This window comes from Pogona vitticeps, chromosome 2 (assembly GCF_051106095.1).
Source record: "Pogona vitticeps strain Pit_001003342236 chromosome 2, PviZW2.1, whole genome shotgun sequence".
NCBI lineage: Eukaryota > Metazoa > Chordata > Lepidosauria > Squamata > Agamidae > Pogona > Pogona vitticeps.
In genome coordinates, this window is record NC_135784.1 from 215,100,990 (window position 1) to 215,116,061 (window position 15,072).

The 15,072-nt window shown below is 42.6% G+C and overlaps 1 protein-coding gene and 1 long non-coding RNA gene across 6 annotated transcripts in view; one reads left to right on the plus strand and one right to left on the minus strand.

The window, feature by feature from the left end:
• Positions 1 to 15,072, plus strand: part of MOB3B (MOB kinase activator 3B) — a 131,270-nt gene that overhangs the window by 69,740 nt on the left and 46,458 nt on the right. The window lies entirely within an intron of this gene.
• Positions 10,586 to 15,072, minus strand: part of LOC110080354 (uncharacterized) — a 28,215-nt gene continuing 23,728 nt past the window's right edge. The window contains exon 5 of the long non-coding RNA XR_012084269.2: positions 10,586 to 10,768. This is a non-coding gene — a long non-coding RNA (uncharacterized LOC110080354). The remainder of the gene's footprint in view (positions 10,769 to 15,072) is intronic.

A 15,072-nucleotide genomic window follows, 5' to 3' on the forward strand; every position in this document is an offset into this window, starting at 1 on the left:
TGGAGGCTTCCCAAGCCTCAAAACACTCCCAGAAGCTGGCGATTTTACCCCCCCTGGTCCCATGGGGGGGGTGGAGGGTGGCAAGGGTCCAAGGGAGCCTTCCAGGACCCTTGCCACCCTCCCCCCACCCCCCCGCGGGGCCAGCCCTGGCGAAATCGCCAGGTTCTGGGAGTGTTTGGAAGCTTGATAAGCCTCCAAACACTCTCAGAAGCTGGCGATTTTAAAACCCCCCCCCCCGCTCTGTGGGGGGTGGGGGGAGGGTGGCAAGGGTCCAAGGGAGCCTCCATTGGACCCTTGCCACCCTCCCCCCACCCCCCCACGGGGCGGGGGGGGGGGTAAAATCGCCAGCTTCTGGGAGTGTTTGGAGGCTTGGGGAGCCTCCAAACACTCCCAGAAGCTGGCGAATTTACCCCCCCTGGCCCCATGGGGGGGTGGGGGAACGTGGCAAGGGTCCAAGGGAGCCTCCCAGGACCCTTGCCAGGCTCCCACCCACCCACCCCCACGAGGACAGCGGGGGCAAAATCGGGAGCTTCCAGGACCTTTTCTGAGCCTGGAAAGGCTCAGAAAAGGTCCTGGAAGCTGCCTATTTTGCCCCCTCTGTCGCCCGGGGGAGGCAGGGTGAGTCTCCAAAGGGTCCTAGGGTGGCGATTTTGCCCCCTCTGGCCCCTGAGGGAGGCAGGGTGAGTCTCCAAAGGGTCCTAGAACACACCCTAGGACTCTTTGGAGACTGACCCTGCCTCCCCTGGGGGCCAGAGGGGATGAAACCGCCACCTTTGGGGGCTCTTCTGAGGCTTGGGAAACTTCAGAAGAGCCCCAGAAGCTGGCGATTTCACCCCCTCTGGCCCCCGAGGGAGGCAGGGGGAGGCTCCAAAGGGTCCTGGAACACACCCTAGGACCCTAGGGTGTGTTCCATAAGATGGACCTCTCCATAAGGCTCACCAAGTTTTAGGAGAAGAAAGCAGATAATTTTTTCCCTGTTTTCTTCTCCTAAAAATTTGGTGCGTCTTATGGAAAGGTGCGTCTTATGGAGCGAAAAATACGGTAGTCATTTTCCTTAACTTACAATATTGGTACCCTGTTTAGGATTATTTATTCTGTGATGGGCTGTTTTGCTTCGTCATGTGTTGCTGTTAACTTGCTGCTATTTGTGGGTAGTTTTTATTTTATTTTATTTAGCTGGCTAGATAGCTTAGTGAGTTAGCTATCTGTCTACAGAGCCAAAGTTTGGGAGTCCAGATCTCTACTGTGCCTTCCTGCTTCCTTCCAGCCTGGTAGCTTTGGGCAAGCTGTGTTTTCCCAGGATGTCCCCAGAAGAAGAAAATGTTCTGAGTAGAGTAGTTTCTACCTAGAAAACTCTGAAAAGGGTCACAATAACTTAGAACTGACTTGACAGCACACAATTATTATTATTTATTTCTTACATTTGTCTCTTCTTGGTATGTGATCTTCCATTTCCAACTGCTTCTATGTTAACTTAGTGCCCTCATTTGTTTTCCTTATGGGTATCTTTTAAACATCCGGTTGGTTTTTGTTACGGTTATCGTATGGGCATCTGGTAAGCTTCAGTGAGAAAATGAGATCCAGCTAGGGTCTTCTTATGCTATAAATGCTCATTGTTTTTATTTCTGGTACCTGTGATCCTGTTCTGTGACAGCTAGACCACTGGTGACTTTCCCCCTTCTCAAAGTCTCCAGGACTTGCAGCTTTCCCTGCCTCTGCTGCGTACAGCTGAAATGTGATGGTGCAATGAAAGGGATTACCATAAGTCCGACTTGACATGATGACACACTATTTTTATTTTTGCTGTTCTTTTTCTTATTAATTTATCATGTTCAGCTCTTCTTGATTTGTGCTCATCCATTTCCATATGCTTCTGTGTTAACTTAGTGCCCTCATTTCACTTCAAGTTGTTGAGAAACTGTATTTTTACATTAAAACAAGGCTCTCTTTGTGCTTTGTTTTAAAGAAAGAGATCTACAGGTTTTATAGTACTGCTAACCCCAACAGTGCAAGCTTCCAATGGCTGTTGGGGAGGCAGCTAGAATGACAGACAGACATGAATGATCAACATGCTGGCGCACAGTATCTCGTCACTTCTGCTGCATGCAGTAATGGCTGAAGGAACTATAGATTTTCTGCCACAAGTATTTTTTTTTAATGAGAACTTGGAACTCTAGAGTTCTAAGCCATGGTTGATTCTAGATTTGCAACCCTTGTTTTGTGGTGGAGGAACTTCCTAGATCTTACATCACAGTAAAAGAATTAAGAACAAGAGGTCCACAGTTTGTTTACTTGTTCCTCCTCACACACACACAAAAAAGATAAATAGAAGCAGTTGAGCATCATGCACCAGCATGCTGGTTTGTACACAATGGGCCCATTTTTTTTAGAACACAGCCATCATCTTGAAGTAAATTTGAGTGGAGTTTAATGTATTTGATTTCAGAAACATGGGGAAAGATGTCTTGCCATCAGTCTGAAGTAGAATTGTGAGATCGCAAAAAAAAAACCACCATATTTTTCTACACAACCGATTATCAATGTTATTTATTTTTCTTAGGCATTTCTTATAGCTATTTGACTTGTCTTGTTTCTTTGATCAACGATGGTGTTCATGTTCAGTTTGCCAGTAAACACAGAATCGCTTGTGTTTTCTAATATGGGACAGTGCTAGAGGTGGGTTATCTTGTGCTCAAGCGCCTAGTGTTGTATGTCTGTGAGAAGCCTGTTCTCAAATATTAGAGAGCACTTATTGTTTCTTTTAGACTGGTGTCAAAGTTTCCAAGCAAACTCTCTTGAAATAAGGAATTAGATCTACTTATTCGGATTATGCTGAAACTAATCCAGGGAATATTTGTAGTGGTTACTTATGTCCAGATGATTAATCATTAATGCATACCTGGCAGCCTCAGCTGACCCCAAGGAATTTAATGAATCAAACTTTTCTTCATTACGCAGATACAAAGCTTTTTCAAACATTACACTTTAGCTTTTCAGTAGACTTCCTCATACCAAGTGCTTTTCTGTGTGTGATACACTATTCATTCATCAGAAAAATAACTGAGTTGGCTTCGTAATTCATTCACAGTTGTCATAATTCTTGGCTGTCGGCCACACTAGCTGATGGGTGTGTTCCATATTACTGGAGAACACCAGGTATCTGGTAAAACATCTCTGCCATTCTGTAAAATAATCATCAGGTTTGAATAACAGACATTCAAAGTTACAACAAGGTAACTTTGCAGATCCTACAAAAAGACCTTCTAGGAGTTCTATTTCTCTGCAATCTGGGGTATTTCTTTCATAGACTTTGACATATAGACAGATTGATTTGTGCATTCTCATAGTGTTTTTAAAGGTCAACAGAACAGTTGAAGCAAGATTAATAAATGTGAAGGTTCCCCTTGGCATTTAGTCCAGTCATGTCTAACTCTAGGGCACGGTGCTCATCCCTGTTTCCAAGCCATAGAGCCAGCGTTTGTCCAAAATCAGTTTCCATGGTCACGTGGCCAGCGCGACTAGACACTGAGCGCCATTACCTTCCCACCAAGGTGGTACCTATTCATCTACTCACATTTGCATGCTTTCGAACTGCTAGGTTGGCAGGAGTTGGGACAAGCGACGGGAGCTCACTCTGTCACCTGGATTTGATCTTATGACGGCTGGTCTTCTGACCTTGCAGCACAGAGTCTTCTGTGGTTAACCCGGAGTGCCACCACGTTCCCCCCCCCTCAGTTCCCCAGTTCGGGAGTGGGTCAGCAGTGATAGTGAGGTCAACTTTTGGTTGACTATGAGACCAGCTGAAATGTGTGGCTTCTGCTTTTGCATTTGTTTGTGGCATCCAGAGGGAAATTGCTTAGGAACATTCTCCAGGTGTTTTCGTTCCTTACACCAGCTTTCTCACAACCTGGTACATTCCAGATGATTTGGACTTCAGCTCTCAACAGCCTCAGCTGGCATAGTCAACATCTGAAGGGCACTGCATTGGATAAAGCTGAATTGTAAATAATCACTATTGCTTCCAAAAGTTCACAGTGCTTCTTGTTGCTTCTAGAGGTATCTTTTTGTGACATTATAGAGAGAAAGACCTTCATTACAGGAGTAATACAGTGTAACTTTCTCACTAAAATTTCTCTTTGGGTGTTTCAAACAAGTGTATACCACAGAACAGACTGTATGTGTGTAATACTGGTGCATTTTGTCAACAGGTGCCTTCAGACTAGAACTCAATTTTTAGTGTGTACTAAACAGTGCCCCATAGCACTGTTGTTTTTTTTTTACTGTCATTTCTAAATGGCAGCATCGGAGAGAGCCTCTCTTTTGCTAAAATCTGTGCATTATTAAATGCAAAAAAAAAAAAAAAAAGAATCAACAGGTAGGCAAAAATAATTATTGAAGGACCAGCAGCTGAGCTTCTTTGTTTAAGAACAGGATCAACCTGTACAATGTTAACTCTGCGAAGGAAAGCAGGAAAGGAATTTGTGAGAAGTAAAAGTGCCATATGTGAAATGGGGGAAGCAAAGAACCTGCTCACTGTTGCTGAACTGGTTTGCCTCCTGCTTTTTTATGCCTTGGGATCAGTTTTATCTGAGCCCATGTAAATTTAATGGGCACTTGTCTCAACTGACAATTGTGTGCCTGCTAGAACAAGGCAGCATAGACTGACAGGTACTAGAGGCTGAAGGGTGCAAAGAAGAATCAGTTTTAGCAGCCTTTAACATTCCTTGCATTCCTTTGTTCCACCTGCCATCACATGGGAACTGCCAAACAATTTCAGTTTTTTGCGTGTTAAACTGCACTCCATGTCTTTAGTGAGCATAATATCATAATATCCGAGTGCAATGAGTGGAGGGGTCAGAGGGAGAATTGGTTTATGTTTTAAGTAGAGACTTCTGATAAGAGGCCTAGATTTAGATGCTGGCACTGGGTAGATGCAGAACTTCATCCTTTGATATTTATTGCTTGTCTCTATAGTCCCATGGAGTCAGCAATTTTTATTTATGGGCTAGCTGTCAAACAAAGGAAATTGATATTAGCATAAAGAGTTTTCTAACCTTCATGCACTAGAATTTACATCTTCTGTATCTGTTCTGCGTAATACAGGTGCATGTCTGCCCACCCACTGAAACATGTAGGTGATATGGAAGGAGATATTTATTTATATTTATTTATTATTTATTTATTTATTGGACTTATAAATAAGCAAGCAATGTGCAAGCAATGTGCAAGTTGCATACCTTTGCTATAGCACCTGAGAAGATTTTTTTATAGAGAGAGCTGTGGATAAGTTGTAGAGAAAGCACTAGGATCATAGCCTGTGGTTTGGAACATTAAGATGGATGGTTTGAAAAGAGCATAATAGTTTTAGGAATGGTATTGGTGTGTGTGTGCAAATAGCTAAAGATTTGTATCCTTATTTTAGGTTTGTTAAAATAATTAAGGAGAGTGTAAAAAAAAGCAATTGTAACAATGTTGGGATTTTTAAAAAATGAGGTTTGAACAACTGGGTGCTAAAAGTTACTGCAAAACAATCAACTAGCTCGCCATCCAAGCCAATACAGGGCAAGCAAGGTTGGTGTAAAATAAGATTGCCTTGTAAAGAGTCTCTCTCCTAGCAAGCTAACACTTGAGTATGGACATGTCAAGGAATGATAAGGACATCAAAGCAAAAGCAAGACCTAGTCCAGAAAACTTCTCAAGTACAAAAATACAAATTGGTACAGTGGACCCTTGACTTACAGACGGCTTGACTTACAGACTTTTTGAGTTACAGACTTCTCTGGCCGCAAAATTTAGGTTTGACTTGCAGACTGAGATTTGACTTACAGACCAGAAAAAAACCAAAATGGAACAAAAACGGCCTGTTACGGGATTAATCGGTTTTCAATGCACTGTAGGTCAATGGAGACTTGACTTACAGACTTTTTGACTTGAGAACCGCCTTCCAATACGGATTAAGTTCTCAAGTCAAGACCCCACTGTACATCACCAAACTTGTTCAGCAGTAATGTATACTCCTGATGGTTTGCAGGGGGGTCACAAGTGTTCAAGATATGAATAAGGATTTGTTTCTTTGCAAGTTTGCATACTTAGCAAAAGCAGAAGAGATTTCCATACAAACACTACAAGATGTGTTTTGTACTAAAGCAAATTGGTCTACTGAAGCAAATAGCTACTGAATGGCATTCCTAAAATCTTTCTCCTTGTGTGATATGGAACTAGAGGATTAAACAATACCAAAAGTGTGCCAGCTGATAGTGAAAAAAATAAATGGGAGAAATATAAATATAGGGGGGAAAAAACAACAATACAGACACCAGAAACCAACAACACAGATACCAGGCAACAGACAGCATTGGAGTCCCAGAAACCCATCAAGCAACATTTAACAGCACAGCAGCAACTGCATTTCAGAACAGTCTAGGAGAACATGGACTTTCCTCTGTAAATTCAAACTGGCAGATGGATAGATGAGCACTTAGAGTAATTTTCATGTGAATCCAGATACAGTATGTATAAAAACTAAGAACTGTATTTTACTTTCATATATGATCAGTGACTCACAAGATTGCTAGGCAAAATCACTAGAATAGACTCTAAATTATTAATGAAAAGTGGCTTGCTCAGTTGTGTGCTACATAAAGCCTACTTTATCAGTGGGATGATTGAAACACATGAAGGCACAGCCTTGAGTGCAAATGACCATTCTGGCTTATAAATGTTTGTGCTGCAGGTCCAGCTTGCTTGGTTAAGCTACTACACGGTTCCATAAGTGTGTGTTAATAGAATTTTGAACCAAAATATTAGGCAAAATATTTGAGTGATCGGGTATATTGGTAGAAATCTAGTGGGAGCATCTCCACCATGTAAGTGGTGATGGTGTCGTCACCTGGCAACATTAATCTATGTTTTAATTTAATTTCAAACTTACTTCCTCTCCCTTCAGGTTTTGAGGCTCCCTAGAGATCCCTTTTGCCCTGGGGAAGCCTTTGGGAGCCTTGGGAAAGGAATGAGGGTAGTCATTAATTTCAGAAAATCACTGGTGGTGCTCATGGTGATCCAAGTATAATAGGTAGTTTCAAATTAAGTTAAAATATAGATAATAATACCAGGCTTTGAACAGAGTAAAGCCACACAACAGGATTTCAGCCATTATGTGCCTATCACTGTTCCCAAATAAGGAACAAGATTTTTTGTTTTCTGTCAATTGCTGTCTTCTTTTCCCACTTGAAAATGGAGCTGAATTACACCTCTCTCTCTCTCTCTCTCTCTCTCTCTCTCTCTCTCTCTCTCTCTCTCTCTCTCTCTCTCTCTTTCTTCTTTTTTTACTCAACCTAAATCTAGCATTCTGATATTAGAGGTCAGTTGATGCAATGAGACCATTCTTCCCCATCTTGCCCTTGAGGTGATCTGAAAACCTGCATCAAAGAGTCTCTCCAGTCCCCCTGACCAGACTTTTAGGTTATAAGGGTGGGGGAAGTGTTGTTCTCCTCCCTGTTCTCTTTATGGGTAGCAGCATGATTTGTTTAGATTCAGCCCTTCAAGTACTACAGTTTATTTAAAGCGGCATGAGTATGCCACATTTTTCAATTATAAAACCAACCTTGGTAAGACAACATTTATTTAAAAATCTCAACCATCTTGGAACTCTAGTTGCTTCATTGTTTCTAGCCCTATAGTTTGCTGATGAGTTCCAAGAGGTTTGACCTCATCAAGATAGGGCGTTTTGCTGCTCCTATGAATAGCTAATACGCCTGCATTGTTTGAGCGCTGAGTTTTATAGACTCTCCCATCATTGATATAAAGTCTGTTTTCTAAAGACTCTATAGTTATTCAGAAATGGGATTTACTCACCACAGGTAGAGTGGAGTGCTGCAGCCCTGGCCTCCTCTGTTTCCACTGCTGTTGGTCTACCCATGGAGAGGGACAAAACTGAAAAGCCTCTATGATTCTGAGTTCTCTCTCTTAATATTTCAGTGTTTTGACTAGTATCTGATTTGCCCTTCAACAATGCTGGTGTTGGGGGCACTGGACCCCCATGTCATTCAAAATATGTGTATAACTCTTTTATGTCCCCAGAAACATACTGTATTTTTCCATGTATAAGATGACCAAAGTATAAGATGAACCCCCCTTTTTCTAACCCCAAATTAGAAAAAGCAGGGATCAGAGGGCTCCCTTCTTGCTAAGCCCTGTGCCTTGGCAAAAGGCAAGGAAAGCGGCTGTCAAAGTGGCTGCCGCTTTTCATCACCTTTTGAGAAGGCTCAGAGCTTAGCAAAAAGGAAGGGGACCCTTTGCTCCCTTTCCTCTTTGCTAACTTCCATGCCTTCTCAAAAGGCGATGGGCACAGGGCTTTAGCAAAAAAGGAAGGGGAGCCGTTGCTCCCTTTCCTTTTTGCTAACGAGGCAGGAAGAGGTGCATGAGCATGCACGAATGCTTGTTTGCCTCTGCCTCTGCCTCCTGCTGTCTCCACCACGGGCGGGGACAAGGCAGCCACTCAGCTGAGCCCGTCAGTCTCACTGGAGGTGGTGATTGGGTGGGCGGGGGGGGGGGAGGCAGCAGCAGGAGGCGCCCCAGTGCATGTGAATGCTCCTTCGCCTCCATCTCTGCCTCCTCCTCCTCCTGCTGTCTCGGGACCACCAGAGGAGACAAGACAAGCCATGAGCTCTGGAAGAGGCAATTGGGCAACAGTGGTGGCAGCAAGAGTGCACATGACTGCTTCCTTCCATGTATGAAATGACGCTCAATCTTCCCTCTATTTTAGGAAAAAGTGTTGTTTTACAAATGGAAAAATATGGTAACTACAAAGCATAAAAAGTTGATTATCACACACACTTCCCCCGACCTGTGTCAGCTTCCTGGCATGCCCCAGCACCCTCCCTGACCATGGAGATACCATGACAGGAGAGGGGGCCACTTGGGCTGCTGCCATTAGACAGGGGGCCACCACACTGCCAACGACAGGGTCTTAGGTAAGCCCAAGCCCCCCCCCCCGGAGGTGAATAGCAGCAAAATATTTATTGAATATTCATTTATTTACTGAATTAATTATTTATTTAAAAATACATGTGTAACTAAAACTGCTCTTCAGATCCATGCAATTCAAGGGAGAAGTGCATATGAGCTTTGAAGATAACTCATAAAACCTGCATGTGTTTTGTAGCTCCCTCTTAACTTGCTGAGCAGTTTGGCCAGAACAGGGATATTAGCTGCTGCAAGTCTTTACCTGGGGTGGGGTAAAACCCTCTGACCACATTAAGGAAAGGGGATGGATGGTTTGATCTCTACCATGTCAAAGCACCAACACTGCAGGTAGCCTGAACCTTGGGACTAGTGCCTGTAGCCAGTTTGGGATCTATTGAAACAGGGAGACAATAGGGGTCCATATGGCATTGTAAAGCAGCTGAATTACTAGCTGCTCGGCTGAGCAGTGTAAGTTGAGCTGTTTGTTAGACAAATGCCTGCTAAACTGCCACCCTGAGGATCACAGTAGACATGATTTGAACTTCTGTTTTTAAATCACATGAAAAACTGGCTGTCTCTCTTTGTTTACAAAACACAGCTGCATGAGGGGTGGGTGGGAATCCAGATCAGGAGGCTAAGAGATTAAACCTCCCCTGCTTTTCCAGTGACCCTCCCCAGCTGCTATTATAGTCGTAACAGATAGTTGGAGGGATGGGGTGTTTTTGTAGGAAAACAACTCAGGACAAAGCCCATCTTCATCCCCTGCCACAATTTGTATTGAAGACCCCCAAGGCTGTAAACAAAGAGAGGTGGGCAGGTGCATCATTTATTATTTGTTTGAGAGTTTTTTAAATCTTGCTTTTCTACCCTTTTACCCTCAAAATGTTTCGTTCTTATCTGTCATTGCTTAGTAAGTAAACCCGGACCATGGTTAACTTTGCTCCAGGTGCAATATTTCGATACAAGTGAATGTGGGGGAAGGTAACTTGCTTTGGAAAGCTGGGGAGGGGAGTGTGTAATCAGTTTGCCCACCCCTCCAAGGCAGTAGTTAAGAGATTTTACTGTGCTGTCTGTAAAGGACCTTGCATTATTTAAGACATTATACTCGTTTGTAGCTGAAAGGAAAAAAAAATGAGCCAACGGAAAGTGTTGGATTCCGTTGCAGGGTGACTTTGATTTAAATCACAATGTAAATTAAAAAATCAATTTTAATTATTTAAATAAAAACATTGTTTTTTAAATTTAAATTGTGAATTAAATCAATTTGATTAAAAACATTGTTTTTCCCCCACTCTGATACATATCTAAATATTTGTCCTCAAATCTCACCTCATTCTAGTTATCTGGGGTATCTTCGGTAAACAACCTCCTACAAATTTTGGGAATTATATTGCCTCTGCACCAGTATTAAAGTATTACTGAACTACCAGCCTAGTTGGCTTCTTCATGTGGGATTGAGGTATGAGGATTTATTTATTTATTTATTTATTTATTTATTTATTTATTTATTTATTTATTTATTTATTTTCTATCCCACCCATCTGGTCTATCCGATCACTCTGAGAGGATCCTGTTCTTTGCTTCAGGCAAGAAGCTCTCTTGGGCTGACCTGGCTAATATACCAGGTTTATATTCAGTTCTTCTGCCTCCCCAGGTGAGAGGTCAGTCATGTGACTCACCTGCAGTCTGAACTGATGTCCAAGAGCAGTTGCATCATTACCTCTCGTGTGTGTATATGCCAAACTGGAGAAGTGAAAAGGCCTGCTGGTGTTTTGTTCTTTTTGCAAGTTGCCACATGTCAAGTCTGTTCAGGAGGGAAAAACCGATTATAATATGTCAGTTGTTTTTCCCTGCATCCAGCCAGACAAGAAGGAGCTGCGGTGATTAGAAGCTTGACAGTAAACAATCAGATAGGACTAACCCCAAATTTGCTACTAGTTTTGTGATAAGGCTGCCTAGGTACTGATCTGACTGCTCATTTTTGAAGCAGCAGCTGCTCCTCCTTTATGTGGCTGTGGGAAAGAGCTTGAGTAAAACAAGTAATGGTGTATATGTAAAACAGAAGGGGGCAGGGGGATTGCCCTATAGTGGAGTTTAGCCTTCAGCAGAAATGAATGATTTGCTTGTTATCTTTTTTTCCCCTCTGCCAGAGCGGATTCCAACGTATCTTGTGATTATGAGATCTGCTTGTTAACTAGACACACAGCCTCTTTCAATTCATTTTATAGTGGCATAGATAGAGTGTATGTGTCTCACTGATTTGAAGGAAAAAAGAATGTTATTTCGGTTCCCAAGTGAGAATCGAGTTGCAGCATGAGAGTTTGAACAAGGGCTGATAGAAAGATGAAATTTAGAACAGATGCCTAAAGGTGCTTTACAGTTAGTTCATGTTTTCCGTTAACTTGATGACTTTAGTCTTACATCACTAAGAGTGTTGGTTTATTGATGAGAACATTGGGGGTGAAAATAAATATTCATGGGGGGAATGTAGCACAGGAAATAATATGAATTACACAGGCTACCACGTTCGATAAATTGAATGCAAATATTCTGTGAGGTTCAGTCAGTTTATGGTTTTGATTTTTGTTGTTTGATGTAGTATTTGTGTGTTTTGAATTGAGTCTTTTTTAAATGTTGCTTTGCAAATTCTGGGTTTTACTCCTGCCTTCAAAGCTAGCTGTTTCCATGCCATGGTGACTGTATAGCCTCCAATTTGTGGAAAAATAATGCAGAGTCAAATAAGGAACCATCCATTCATTTGTTCTATGACTGTTGTAAATGCTTACTGTACCTGCCTGATGAGTCTTTGTACTTTGGGAACAGTGGAAAGATCTAAAAGTTTAAAATCCTAAATAAGGCTGCAGTCACACTGGCAATAATAACCAAATATAAGCATCATTTAAATCAATTTAGATTTTATCATTCACACAACACAAGTGTGAAATCAATTTATATGGGCCACAATCAAGTTTTTTCAACTGGCTGGCAGGGGTTTTTAAATACCTTGTTTCTAAAATTGATTCAATTCAATGCAGTTTTGTACATGTGAACACTGCTGTTTTAATTTCTGCCTGTCTGGATTTTGGGTCGCAGGTGCACCACTGTTTTTCTGTTTTAACTTTTTAAAAAATTATTTCTTAAAATGTCTATTGCTGCATCACTTCATCAGTACGTTCGGCAATACAACCAACTGTCCCATTCTCTACGTTCTGCCAATGAAGTAGCTGGCCGAGCAGCAAAAGACCAGCGAGTGCAGAGCAGGTGTAGAGCGGGAATGCTTGGAGATAGAGGATGGTCCAGGCACCCGGACCATTGTCCCGCAAAGGAGCTGGAAGCCTCCTGTCCATTCTAATTTTTCATCATTAATTGGCTGGCGTCTCCTCTCTGGTGTTTCCCCCAGGGTTTCTACCAACTATTATGACACCAGGCAGCAGCTCCTAGACACTCGATTTAACAATGTATCATTTACTTAAAAAAATAAAATCAAAATCTTTAAGGACAACATGTTCTTAAACAGAAAGGAAATGAGTCGATTTTAGCAGTGTAGATGTCAAAACGTGTTTAAATCACCAGAAATAAAGCGATTTCCATTCAGTGTATGTGAACGTGGCTGCCGGTTTAAATACTGTGTGACCTGAACCTTGAATTTTAAAGATGTCTGAACAGAAATCGATTCAAATTGCCTGGGTAACTACAGCCTTGATGTTGAAGGAGCAGTTCTCTATATACATGCTGGCATACGCCTGCATTAGCATTGAGATCTGTTATGGAGGCCCTCCTTTGTGAATCAGTTCTGTTAGCATCTATTATGTGAAGCTATGGGAGAATAACTTCTCTGCTGCTGAGACACCCTGGTTCAGGAATGCTCTCCCTCTGATTAATGCCAGCATGGGCTTCATTTTGGCATGAAATTAAAACATGTCTCTTCCTCAAAGTTTTTTGGACAAGGGATTGTGGTATAACCTGGTTATGGAGATCTGTTACAGTGCATGTGGTTATGTGGCTTTAACTTTTCATTTTTGGAATTATTTGAATTGTTTAAATTGTTCCAAATTCTTTTAAATAAGGTTACTGCTTGTTTTCAATTGTTTTATTGTCTGTAATCTGCCCTGAGATCCTTTCATTTAAGACAAGGTATAAATATCTTAGTAAATGTTAAAAAACACACAATGTGGCCTACTAAGAAAGCCCCATTTTATATCTCCCATTTTAGTTAAACTTAAATCTACATCTTTGTTCTCCTCAAATAATATTAATAGACTTTATTGAAAGCATTGCTATTTGCACCTATGCTATTGATCCTCAGAGGATGAGGCAACAGCCCAGACATTAAGGTGTGGTGAATAGAATATGTGCTCCTGTTATAATCATTTGGTTTAAAATATCTGTTTAAAGATCCCTAAAGCTATCTTTCAGGATTAGACAGCTTTGTCTTGTTACTTTAGCATAGACTACTGCACTTACAACAGTGGCATATCATCTCTCCTCACCCCCACCAGTGTCCATTCCTGATATTTTCACATTACAGCTTTCTTCCATATACAGTGGTGCCTCGCATAACGATGTTAATTGGTTCCAGAAAAAAAAAGTTATGTGAAAACATCGTTATGTGAAGCACCATTTCCCATAGGAATGCATTGAAAACCGGTTAATCCGTTCCAATTGGAACGGATTATCCGGTTTTCTCTCTCCCCCTGCGGCTTGGATCTGACCCACGGCGGCTACCTCAGCCATGGCTGGACTCCCTAGAGTCCGGCCATGGCTGGGGTAGCCGCCGCGGCTCGGATCCAAGCCCCGCTGCTCAGCTGGGGGAAAATGTCGGCAGTGGGCTGCGGCCTCGGAAGGACCCCGAAGCCACTGTCCCCTGCCGACAATTCCCTTCCGAGCTCCGGGGACAGGCTGGGGGGTGAATCAGGAAGCTTGAAGCCTCTCCGCGCTGCTTACCCAGGCCGTTCCCGGACTTCCAGAAGTCCGGGAACGGCCGGGGTAGGCAGCGCGGAGAGGCTTCAAGCTCCCCGGTCCACCCCCCAGCCTGTCCCCGATGCTTGAAGCCTCCCCGCCGCTCAGCTGGGGGAAAATGGTGCCTATGGGGAAAAATCGCAAAGCGATTTTTCCCCATAGGCAAGATCGTTGTGCGATCGCAAAAGCGATGGCAACAAAGCCATCGCTATGCGATTTTTTCGTTAAACGGGGCACTCGTTAAGCGAGGCACCACTGTAGTCATAAGAACTGGAACATAAGGGGGAAGGAAAAGGAATTACTGTAAGTGCATTACAGTGTAACAAGGCTCCCTATAGGTCACAGGTTCCCAATTTGGGATCAGGACCCCAAGGGGGTCACAAAGTGTTCTTTTGGGGGGGGCATGGTTATTTTTAGTTGCAATTATTTTTATATTTATTATATTAAATATGGTATACACAATGCTGTTTTATTTTAATCCTCTTGGACCACAGGTAGATACACTTAATCTGAACTGGAATTGAAGCAACCTAGAGTTCTTTGTTTCTTCGTAGTGGCCTCTGTGAATGCACACAAATGGGTTTTATTCTGCACCCGCGCAAGATGTTTGGAAGATTCTAGAACTTAGAAAAAGAAACAATTTAGTTCCCCCCCTCAGGGAGTGAGCGCCACCTCCTCAACCTTCCTTTCAGTTCCTTTTTTTCCGCCATTGGATTAGGATGTGAGGAACAGTAGAGCATTAAGGAAAGTTTATTCAAGCTACTGTAGATGTTTTTTACCTTGTTTTATTTTTCTAATTGTTTATTTTATTGCTTATCTTTGTACCGATAAGATTTCCATTCTGTTCTTTCACTACTTCCCCCCCTTTCTCCTCTGGATTCCCCCCTTTTTATTTTATTTTATTTTCGAGGAGCCACGAGCAGCGAGAACAGGGGAATTCTAGTGCTCTGGATTCTCCTGGGTCTACTCCGAGACAGACGACCCCCCCGGAGAAGGAGGGGGCAAGTTCCACAGGAGCGTGGACTTGTCAGCAAGTGGGAGCTTCGGAACCGCCGAATTTCAGATGGCAGTCTGATTTTTGGAAGAGGTTCCCTTCCTGCACGCAGTTCGTCTCGTGAAGTCGCCATGATTGGTGAGTTAGCTGCTCGG